The 12500-nt window shown below is 44.6% G+C and overlaps 1 pseudogene; it reads left to right on the plus strand.

The window, feature by feature from the left end:
- Positions 1–138, plus strand: part of LOC148871842 (25S ribosomal RNA) — a 1598-nt pseudogene extending 1460 nt beyond the window's left edge.
- Positions 139–12500: the final 12362 nt, after the last annotated feature.

Here is a 12500-nt window from a genome sequence, read left to right on the forward strand (position 1 = left end):
CCATGTGAACGGCACTTGCACTTGGAAGAGTCAGCGGGGGCCCCGGGAAGAGTTATCTTTTCTGTTTAGGGGCGAAAGAAAATCGAACCGTCTAGTAGCTGGTTCCCTCCGAAGTTTCCCTCAGGATAGCTGTAGCCCAGGTACGGGTTCTATCAAATAAAGCCAATGATTAGAGGCATCGGGGGCGCAATGCCCTCGACCTATTCTCAAACTTTAAATAGGTAGGACGGTGTGGCTGCTTCATTGAGCCATGCCACGGAATCAAGAGATCCAAGTGGATCATTTTTGGTAAGCAGAACTGGCGATGCGGTATGAACCAAAATCCTGGTTATGGTGCCCAACTACGCGCTAACCTAGAACCCACAAAGGGTGTTGGTCGATTAAGACAGCAGGACGGTGGTCATGGAAGTCGAAATCCGCTATGGAGTGTGTAACAACTCACCTGTCGAATCAACTGGCCCCGAAAATTGATGGCATAGAAGCGCACGACCCATACCCGGCCATCGGGGCTATTGCCAGGCCCCGATTACTAGGAGGGCGCAGCGGTCGCTGTAAAACCCGGGGCGTGAGCCTGGGCGGAGCGGCCGTCAGTGTAGATCTTGGTGGTAGTAGCAAATATTCAAATGGGAACAATGAAGGCTGAAGAGGGGAAAGGTTCCATGTGAACGACACTTGCACATGGGTTAGTCGATCCTAAGAGACGGGGGAAGCCCGTCAGACAGCGCGATCAGCGCTAGCTTCAAATGGGAATCAGGTTAAAATTCCCGAACTAGGACACGGCGGTTGACGACAACGTCGCGCGGTGTCCGGTTGATGAGACCAAAATGAACCCTAATTTTATCCCCTAATATTCATTCTTTTACATTTATTTAGCACTTAAATGGACTCATTACTCTTGTATTTCGATTTAGGGCAATAAAGAAGGCAATTGGAAGAAAACAGGACAAATCGGGTGATTTTGCACAGTTTCGGCGACAGTCAGTATTCTGAGCCTAACTCTCAATTCCGGACACCGAATTGGACTATTCAAGAAGAATTAGAAAGAAGAAAGGAAGGCCCACAACTTTTATGTTTTGGGTTTTGACATATTCGGCCCACATCGAGTACGAAAACGAGCCCAAAGTCGGAGCAAGTTCGCAGCCAGGCCCATTTCACAACTTAAGCCCAACTCGAATTCAAGAGTTAAGAGTCCGAATTTCGAATGTAATCTCCAAGGAGAGAGTTTTATCAGATCTAAATTCTTGAATGTAATCCTAGAGAGATAAGAAGATTGAGATTAGAGCATTAGATAAGAGATAGGATAGGATTAGTTCAAGATAAGATCAAAACTCCCTAAGGATAAGATGATCTCCTAGAAGGAGTTGGAAAACTGCCCTCTCCTTTGGCTATATAAAGAGGGGGGCGAACCAGCTCTAGGAATCACTCATTCCAAGATCCAAGAGATCATCAAGAAGACCAAGAAGCAAGAAGGCAGTTCGGCTATGGAGAAGAAGAGCATGGAGATTGCGCAGATCATGAGCAGCTAAGCTTCTTTTTCTGGTTCAAGGGGGGAGGTTCGATTGTGTCATTGTGAGGTTCTGTAGTTACTTTATTTTCTTTCTTTTTAATTCAAGTATTCATTGGTTCTTGTGCACATTTTTTATTGGATATTAATGTTAATTAGTCTGACAAACTGAATTAATGTTGATTTTCCTACTGCTATCCATGATTTCGGTGATCCGTAATTGTCACGAATAATGGTACAAGTAGCAATTAGGTTGATATCTTTTTGGGTCAATTGTTCGTGACAGCCTTTGACCAATGTTTTAACATGGTTCAACCTAAAAGAATTGATGGAACAAAATTCAGTAATTGCAGCTATCTCAATTATTGTTATTTTGGTTTAACTGTTTTCACAAATCATAATGCCATCATTGTTTAACATGGAACGCTATCGTACCCAGTTGAGTGGTGATAAGTGTTGATCGAATGCTGGGTTTGGTCAACTGAATTAGGAAAACATAAGGTTTATTATGGTTATCCTAATAAATCTAAGGTTAAATGCTTGAATTGCAAGAATGCTGAATTGTACCTAGGATCGATGGCCAATCGATTCAACCCGAACCCTTGAACCAGAATTCGGTAAGACTGATTTTCTCTTGTTTGTTTAGTTTGTTATTCTTTTAATTTTAGTTATTTAATATTCCCACATAATTACTTTATCCATTCGGCTAAGAGATTACTGATTTGCTCCCTGTGGGATTCGACCTAGAACAACTTTTATTGCAAATATTTTATTGTGGGACTAGTACTAATTTTGAGGGCTTCGACAAACCCGTCAAAAATTTTGGCATCGTTGCCGGGGAGCAACTTTAATTTCTTAGCTATTACCTTCCTCTTGTTAACCTCTTTTATTTTATGACTCGTGCTTCTCAACGAGGTGAACTCAAGTACAATCCCGAAATTGAGAGGACCACCCGTCGTTTAAGAAAGGAGGCAAAGCAAAGGAAGGATCATTCACCAAAGAAGGTGAATTCAGATTGTGATCTTCCCATCTTCGAAGAAGTAGAAAGAATGGTTGATAGAGAGAGGACATTAAGGGAGTTGGCTGCACCAATTATGAACCAACAACCTTTATGCATCACGTACCCCACTCTTGAGGTAGCCTTTGAACTAAAATCTGGTTTGATTCAATTATTACCTCTGTTTCATGGTTTTCCAGGTGAGGACCCTCACAAACATCTAAAGGAATTTCATGTCGTCTGTTCAAGCATGAAACCCCACGGTATGACCGAGGACCAGGTAAAACTCATAGCCTTTCCATTTACTTTAAGAGATAAAGCAAAGGATTGGTTTTATATTCTCCCTCCCGGTTCTGTATGCACATGGGATGAAATGAATAGGATATTTTTAGATAAATATTTTCCTGCATCCCGGGCTGCGAATATAAGAAAAGAAATATGTGGAGTTCGGCAGTTTGGTGGTGAGACATTATATGAATATTGGGAAAGGTTTAAGCAACTTGTTGCTAGTTGTCCCCACCACCAAATTCCTGAACAATTGTTAATCCAATACTTCTATGAAGGGCTTCAACCCATGGATAGAAGTATGGTTGATGCAGCCAGTGGAGGAGCCTTGGTGAACAAGACACCCGAAGCGGCCAGGGAGTTAATCTCCAACATGGCCAAAAATTCACAACAGTTCAGTGCTAGGACAGACGGTACCATTAGACGGGTTAATGAGGTAAGCCATGTAAATTTAGAAAATCAGATTTCTGACCTAACTGCTTTGGTAAGACAACTCGCTGCAGGACAAGTACAAATTGCCAGGGTGTGTGGTATCTGTTCTATTCCTGGCCATCCTACGGACATGTGTCCATCATTGCAAGATGGTTCGATGCAGCAAGTCAATGCCGTAGGAGGATTCCCAGGCCAGCCCCAATGAAAGTATGACCCCTACTCCAATTATTACAATCCGGGGTGGAGAGATCACCCAAACCTAAGCTACGGAAACCAAGGAGGACAACAGCAATACCAGCCCCATTTTTTCAGTCGACAACCCCAGTTTTCAACACCCATCACAGCGCAAGGCCAACCCTCGAATTCAGGTATGTCATTAGAAGATATAGTTAAGGCTCTAGCTACTAATACTCAGCAATTTCAACAGGAAACAAGAGCCAGCATTCAGAATTTGGGGAACCAAATCAGCCAACTTGCCACTACCGTTAGCAAGTTGGAGGTGCAGAGCTCCGGGAAACTACCATGACAAACGGTAGTCAACCCCAAGGAGAATGTAAGTGCAGTGGTGCTGAGAAGCGGGAAGGAACTGCAGCTAGAACCTACCTCACCAAGGAAGGTGGATAAAAGACAAGAAGAAGACAAGGTGCAGGACTCAAGAGTTAGAGAGAACGTTTCAGCCATGATCAAGAGGACCTTACCAGAAAAACATGCTGATCCAGGTATGTTCACCCTACCTTGTGCGATTGGCAATAAGAAAATCGAGCATGCCATGCTAGACTTAGGTGCATCTATCAGTGTCATGCCATACTCGATTTATTATGCTTTGAGATTAGGTCCTTTAAGGGAAACTAAAGCTGTTATCCAATTAGCTTATCGTTCTAACGCCTTCCCAGAAGGGATTGTTGAGAATGTAATGGTGCAGGTTAACGATTTAATTTTCTCAGCTGATTTTTACATTCTGAAGATGGAGGAGGACACGATCGAAAGTTCAGCCCCACTTCTATTAGGCAGGCCATTTATGAAAACGGCCAAGACCAAAATAGATGTGGATGAGGGTACCCTCTTTGTCGAATGTGACGGGGAGACTATTAAATTTAATATTTTTGAAGCTATGAAGTACCCAAATGAAGACCATTCGGTTGATACTATTGATCCAACTGTGCAGGAATTTTTTGAAAAAGATATGAATGAGGAGCTAGAATCGAGTTCACAATTGGATATGAAGGCCCCTATTCCAGATTTGAACCCGCCCATGATGGATGGAAGGGGGGCACACCGAAAGCTAAAACCACGAGAGCTAAAGTAGCAAAGGAGGACGTCGAGCATAACAACGTTAAACAATTGCGCTTGTGGGAGGCAACCCATTGTGTTTAGTTAATTTTGTTATTTCATTTGGTTTTTGATTTTTGTGTTTAGCAGGAACCCAACAAGACAAATAGGGAAGTACCCCCAAATCCTTCTACTTTATGCATAATCACATACATTGGGGACAATGTATAACTTAAGTGTGGGGGGATTACGAAAATCTGATGGAAATTTGGGATACCTTACCTTCTTGAAATTTCTGCTCCCTAGAAACTTATCCTTGAACGATTTCAACTTATTAGGAATCATGTGCTTAGGTTGAATGGATAAGATAGGATGCAAGTATGACTAACTGAATCTTTCTTGGCTGCATATGGTACCTCATGATTTTAATCGATCAATAGGCAAGATGCATAAGGGTTTGATTGGTTTTCACATAATTATCTGTCAAACATGGGTTGATTATTCTAGAACTTGCTGTGTTAGGCATATAGAGACCACGATCAATGACTTCATGGATCAGGCGGTGAAACCCTGTGATTCTTGTGAAAAAAAAAAAAAAAAAGAGAGAAAGGGAGTTTGAAACTAAAATCGTGACTAATGTGAGATGGAGCATAAAATGCACTCACATCTAGAAACAAAAAACAAGTGTGAGATGGAGCATAAAATGCACTCACATCTTGAAATGAAAGCAAGTGTGACATGGAGCATAAAATGCACTCACATCTTGAAAAGAAGGCAAGGGTGAGATGGAGCATAAGATGCACTCACCCTAGAACCCCAACCCCATTCTCACCTTCAGATCCTAGGAATTCACACTAAGTGGTGAAGATGTGATACATAGCAAGCTTATGGCAATAAGCACACCTTGTTTTGATTCAAAGGAAAGTAATTGCATCTGGCTGAATTGGTTTGTTAAAAGCAATGAGCACCCGTGCAGTCCAAGGAGTTTCAGCCCTGGAAGGTTTGTCTCCTTGACTATTGATTTAACTTGGGACCATGAGGAATGGTGATTTGTGATCACTCTTGGACAAGAAAAAGGGGAGAAAGAGATGAAAAGGAAAATGTTACCAAGTCTGAACTAAAGCATGAAATGAATCAGGCCTCATGTAGAGAAAAAGAAAGATTGAAAATCAATAGTTAGTCTCTCTTGTGTTACTTGAGTTTTTGCCTGGCCCGAGGACGGGCAAAGTTTAAGTGTGGGGGGATTTGATGAGACCAAAACGAACCCTAATTTTATCCCCTAATATTCATTCTTTTACATTTATTTAGCACTTAAATGGACTCATTACTCTTGTATTTCGATTTAGGGCAATAAAGAAGGCAATTTGAAGAAAACAGGACAAATCGGGTGATTTTGCACAGTTTCGGCGATAGTCAGTAGTCTGGGCCTAACTCTCAATTCCGGACACCGAATTGGACAATTCAAGAAGCATTAGAAAGAAGAAAGGAAGGCCCACAACTTTTATGTTTTGGGTTTTGATAGATTCGGCCCGCATCGAGTACGAAAACGAGCCCGAAGTCGGAGAAAGTTCGTAGCCAGGCCCATTTCACAACTTAAGCCCAACTCGAATTCAAGAGTTAAGAGTCCGAATTTCGAATGTAATCTCCAAGGAGAGAGTTTTATCAGATCTAAATTCTTGAATGTAATCCTAGAGAGATAAGAAGATTGAGATTAGAGCATTAGATAAGAGATAGGATATGATTAGTTCAAGATAAGATCAAAACTCCCTAAGGATAAGATGATCTCCTAGAAGGAGTTGGAAAACTGCCCTCTCCTTTGGCTATATAAAGAGGGGGGCGAACCAGCTCTAAGAATCACTCATTCCAAGATCCAAGAGATCATCAAGAAGACCAAGAAGCAAGAAGGCAGTTCGGCTATGGAGAAGAAGAGCATGGAGATTGCGCAGATCATGAGCAGCTAAGCTTCTTTTTCTGGTTCAAGGGGGGAGGTTCAATTGTGTCATTGTGAGGTTCTGTAGTTACTTTATTTTCTTTCTTTTTAATTCAAGTATTCATTGGTTCTTGTGCACATTTTTTATTGGATATTAATGTTAATTAGTCTGACAAACTGAATTAATGTTGATTTTCCTACTGCTATCCATGATTTCGGTGATCCGTAATTGTCACGAATAATGGTACAAGTAGCAATTAGGTTGATATCTTTTTGGGTCAATTGTTCGTGACAGCCTTTGACCAATGTTTTAACATGGTTCAACCTAAAAGAATTGATGGAACAAAATTCAGTAATTGCAGCTATCTCAATTATTGTTATATTGGTTTAACTGTTTTCACAAATCTTAATGCTATCATTGTTTAACATGGAACGCTATCGTACCCAGTTGAGTGGTGATAAGTGTTGATCGAATGCTGGGTTTGGTCAACTGAATTAGGAAAACATAAGGTTTATTATGGCTATCCTAATAAATCTAAGGTTAAATGCTTGAATTGCAAGAATGCTGAATTGTACCTAGGATCGATGGCCAATCGATTCAACCCGAACCCTTGAACCAGAATTCGGTAAGACTGATTTTCTCTTGTTTGTTTAGTTTGTTATTCTTTTAATTTTAGTTATTTAATATTCCCACATAATTACTTTATCCATTCGGCTAAGAGATTACTGATTTGCTCCCTGTGAGATTCGACCTAGAACCACTTTTATTGCAAATATTTTATTGTGGGACTAGTACTAATTTTGAGGGCTTCGACAAACCCGTCACCGGTGCACCCCCGATGGCCCCTGAAAATCTGGAGGACCGAGTGCCGATCGCACCCGGTCGTACTCATAACTGCATCAGGTCTCCAAGGTGAACAACCTCTAGTCGAAGGAACAATGTAGGCAAGGGAAGTTAGCAAAATGGATTCGTAACCTCGGGAAAAGGATTGGCTCTGAGGGCTAGGCACGGGGGTTCCGGTCCCGAACCCATAGGCTGTCGGTAGACTACTTGAGCTGCTCTCGCGGCGAGAGCGGGTCTCTGCGTGCCGGCCGGGGAACGGACCGGGAATGGCTCCCTCGGGGGCCTTCCCCGAGCGTCGAACAGCCGACTCAGAACTGGTACGAATAAGGGGAATCCGACTGTTTAATTAAAACAAAGCATTGCGATGGTCCCTACGGATGAGCCACGTGGGCCACCTTGAAGCACAATTCCCACCGGGCGGCGGGTAGAACCCTTTGCAGACTACTTAAATATGCGACGGGGTATGTAAGTGGCAGAGTGGCCTTGCTGCCATGATCCACTGAGATTTAGCGCTCCGTCGCATCGATTCGTCCCTCCCCCCACATTTCTTTTCCCACAACGATTTGTCCCACCACCTAGTAGCGAGTTTCCAAAAGAAGTCCCTCCCCCCATGCATCATGGTGTGCCAAGAACAAAGTCCGTCCCTCTCCTTTTCAACATAACACACGCTTATGAAAGTCCAACTCCTCAGAACAACCTTCCATATCCCATGGCTCTACACCCACCATATCCCCATAGAGGTTATCGACGCTACCCTCCCACTCGGTCGACTGCACAAGGCTGCCATGGTGCGAGTCGGTGTGAAAATCTAACTCATCAGAACAGCCTTACCTACCCTCCTTTTCAACATAACACCCTTGGGAAAATCTAACTCATCAGAACAACCTTCCATTATCCCATGTCTCCACACCCACCATATCCTCATAGAGGTTAGCGGTGGCTGTGTGCGGACGTGGACAGGCGTGCGTGGGCGTGCGCTGGCGGGTGTATATGTGGGCATGGACAGGCGTGCGTGGGCGTGCGCTGGCGGGTGTATATGTGGATGTGCTGTGGTGCCCCCATGGTGTGTCATGGTGCAAGTGGTTAATGTGGTGCCTCCACGTGCGTTGACCAATATTAGAAAACACTAAACTACCGTGGTGTGTCATGTGGTGCAAGTGGTTAATGTGGTGCCTCCACATGCGGTGACCAATATTAGAAAACACTAAACTACCATGGTGTGTCATGGTGCAAGTGGTTTCTGTGGTGCCTCCACGTGCGGTGACCAATATTAGAAAACACTAAACTACTATGGTGTGTGTTAAACATGTTAACACTACATGTGTAGTGCTTTCTACTTTTGAAGTGACAGGGCTTTAACACACCGTGTAGTAGTTTACAGCCCTACTACACCCACCGTGTGTGGTGAAGGACTGTAACACAACCACTTGTGTTAGGTGCACCAATTCCACCTTCCACCTTTGCAAGGTGTGTAGTTTATAGACACCCCTATTAACACAGGGCGCAAGTGGTTGTGCATCGTGGTGGATGTGCTGACATTGCACACAACGCCCCATGCTGCATTATTTTGCACTATGTGGGTGCGCACACCCACATTGCAATTGGTGCCTCATGTGGTGTGTCGTGGTGCAAGGGATGTGCACACACACAATGCACTTGTGACCATTGTTGCTCTTTCAACATATCACCCATACACACCCACTTGTCACCACTTTGATTGACAGTCCCAAACTCATATTTGTGCACCTTTCTTGCATGAAACTAGCTCATCTTTTCATAAAATTAGTGTGGGAGTGTTCCCTTTTGATTCCATGCAATCCCATTTCCACAAAATAAATTTTCCTATTTTTTTGTAATTATTTTAATTTCCATAAATTAAATATTAGTGAAAAACCATTTCTATCAATACTTTTCGGCATGAAACCCGCTTATTTTGGTGCACAAATTTTTTTGCAGGTGTGAAAAAGCAACCCCCACCCTCCATAATTAATTTTTCAGATCTTTCCCAATTTTTGGAAATTTTTAGTGATTAAAAGATAAAAAAATTAATATTTTTCTCCAAAAATTTATTTTAATTATTTTCATCATTTTTCAATCCTAACTAATGTCACTTGTCAAGTTTAAGACCAATCTAAGCCATACATCTCAAGACAACCCCAGTATGATTTTCCAGAGAAGTGATGTTTCTTGCTAGCAGAGCCCCAAAAGTTTAACGTAATCTTTGAGGGGGGGTGGTGACTCTGGGGGGGTTCCCCCTTGGGGGCGCCATTGGGTGAGCATTGGCAGTCATGGGGCTTCACCCCCATCACCCATGATGCACGGGTAGTGCAGTTGCATGCACTAGAGGCGACATGAAGGCACATTGATGCTTACAGAGCGCGACATGGTAGCGCAGTGACGTGCATCACAGTGTGCAAGGTTTTACTTGATAGTGCATGCTGCTGCACAGTGACGTGCACTAGAAGAGATCTAGGAGTGTGACGATGCACGCATTGTAGTGCAACATCTGTGAGTGCCCCTTGATTGCAAGCGATTGTTTTGTGTTGGGTGCCCTCGGCAGCATGCGCGGTCGCACTTGCTGTGTTGAGCACTGCGTGTGTTGCCACAGCCTTAATAGTGTCGTCCCGCACGTCCTCGTGAACACGCGTTTGTGGGTTAGCGATGCTGGGTTAGGTGACATGCAAGGTGTTTGGCAATTGTGCTTTGGGTGCCTCCCCGCATGCTGCCCAGAGCACTCCATGGTGCCTTCATGGCATACCTATTTCAAGCATGGAAGGTCCCCATGGGGACTTCACATGAGTGGGAATGGTGCAACACGGTTGGCATCTCTCACATTTCTTGTGATCTTCTGGTGACCCTTTTCGGATGTTGATTCATGTTGGTGGTTGCTTTCCATGCTTTGTGGGGCCTTTGGGTGCTGCTTTCCTCAGCCATTCTATGTGTCATTGATGCGTCGTTGGTTTGGGGGGTGGCTGCCTGAAGGTGTACGCGATGTGCGTAAGTTGATGGGCTCAGTGCTTGTAGTCGGAACCATTAACCTTCCCCTCTTCTTCAGTTTCGCCCAAGCTAGTTGTTACTATCTAGGCGTTTGCGGGTGGTTCCTGTGTTGCCTACCCTAAGAAATGGAATTGATACCCCTCGAGTGATAGTTTGTCTCTCTCCTCCCAATGTAGGGGGTGAGGCAGCCATGAACATGTAGAACGTGATGCCATGCATTGTCTTGTGATAGTGCAATGCACTCGGCAAATGTCTAGTGTGCGTTCTCTTGGATGCGGAAGATGCCAAGGAAGGCATCATTCAAATTTGCCCATTGCTCTGATGATTCATGATAACTTGACAGATCGCACGGCCTTTGTGCCGGCGACGCATCATTCAAATTTCTGCCCTATCAACTTTCAATGGTAGGATAGTGGCCTACTATGGTGGTGACGGGTGACGGAGAATTAGGGTCGATTCAGGAGAGGAAGCCTGAGAAATGACTACCACATCCAAGGAAGGCAGCAGGTGTTCAAATTACCCAATCCTGACACGGGGAGGTAGTGATAATAAATAACAATACCGGGCTCTACGAGTCTGGTAATTGGAATGAGTACAATCTAAATCCCTTAACGAGGATCCATTGGAGGGCAAGTCTGGTGCCAGCAGCCGCGGTAATTCTAGCTCCAATAGCGTATATTTAAGTTGTTGCAGAATCCCATGAATCATCGAGTCTTTGAACGCAAGTTGCACCTGAGGCCCTTGGGCCAAGGGCACGCCTACCAGGGCATCACGCATCGTTGCCCCTCCCTCCCTTGCCCCATTTGGTGTTGGAGAGTTGGTGCAGATGTTGGCCTCCCACTTTGTTTTCGTGCGTTTACCCAAATGATGGCCCCCAACAACAAAGTGCCACGACGGTTGGTGGTTCAATCCTAGGTGGTGGAACGTTGGACGTCATGCACATTGTGTTGTCATTGGGGTGTCGAGTGTGTGACCTGGTGAGGGATCCGTTGTTGACGGAGCCTGCCTTGCGACCCCAGGTCAGGCGGGGCCACCCGCTGAATTTAAGTATATCAATAAGCGGAGGAAAAGAAACTAACAAGGATTCCCCTAGTAATGATGTGTGAACCGGGATCAACCCAGCTTGAGAATCGGGCGACCTCCGTCGTTTGAATTGTAGTCTGTAGAAGCATCCTCAGCAACAGACCGGGCCCAAGTCCCCTGGAAAGGGGCACCAGAGAGGGTGAGAGCCCTATCATGCCCAGACCTTGTCGCACCATGAGGCGCTGTTGGCGAGTCGAGTAGTTTGGGAATGTAGCCTCAATTGGGTGGTAAATTCCGTCCAAGGCTAAATACTAGCGAGAGGCTGATAGCGTACAAGTACCGCGAGGGAAAGATGAAAATGACTTTGAAAAGAGAGTCAAAGAGTGCTTGAAATTGTCGGAAGGGAAGCGGATAGGGGCCGGCGATGCTCCCCGGTCGGATGTGGAACGGTGAAAGCTGGTCTGCCACTCGGCTCGGGGAGCAGACCGATGTGGATTGCGGCGGCACCCCAAGCCTGGGTTGTCGCTTTATACCTGTGGAGACGTCGTCGTCGCCCATGAAACCAACTTATTTTGGTGCACAAATTTTTTTGTAGGTGTGAAAAAGCAACCCCCACCCTCCAAAATTAGTTTTTCAGATCTTTCCCAATTTTTGGTAATTTTTAGTGATTAAAAGATAATAAAATTAATATTTTTCTCCACAAATTTATTTTAATTATTTTCATCGTTTTTCAATCCTAACTAATGTCACTTGTCAAGTTTAAGACCAATATAAGCCGTACATGTCAAGACAACCCCAGTATGATTTTTCAGAGACGTGATGTTTCTTGCTAGCAGAGCCCCAAAAGCTTAACGTACTCTTTGAGGGGGGGTGGTGACTCTGGGGGGGTTCCCCCCTGGGGGCACCATTGGGCGAGCGTTGGCAGTTATGGGGCTTCCCCCCCGTCACCCATGACGCACGGGTAGTGCAGTTGCATGCACTAGAGGCGACATGAAGGCACATTGATGCTTACCGAGCGCGACATGGTAGCATAGTGACGTGCATCACAATGTGCAAGGTTTTACTTGATAGTGCATGCTGCTGCACAATGATGTGCACTAGAAGAGATCTGGGAGTGCGATGATGCACGCGTTGCAACACAATGTCTATTGAGTGCCCCTTGATCGCAAGCGATGTGCGTTGTGTTGGGAGCCCTCAGCAGCATGCGCGGTCGCACTTG

The sequence above is a fragment of the Nelumbo lutea genome, chromosome 2 (genome assembly GCF_056320005.1).
Source record: "Nelumbo lutea isolate HS-2025 chromosome 2, American lotus-T2T, whole genome shotgun sequence".
Lineage (NCBI taxonomy): Eukaryota > Viridiplantae > Streptophyta > Magnoliopsida > Proteales > Nelumbonaceae > Nelumbo > Nelumbo lutea.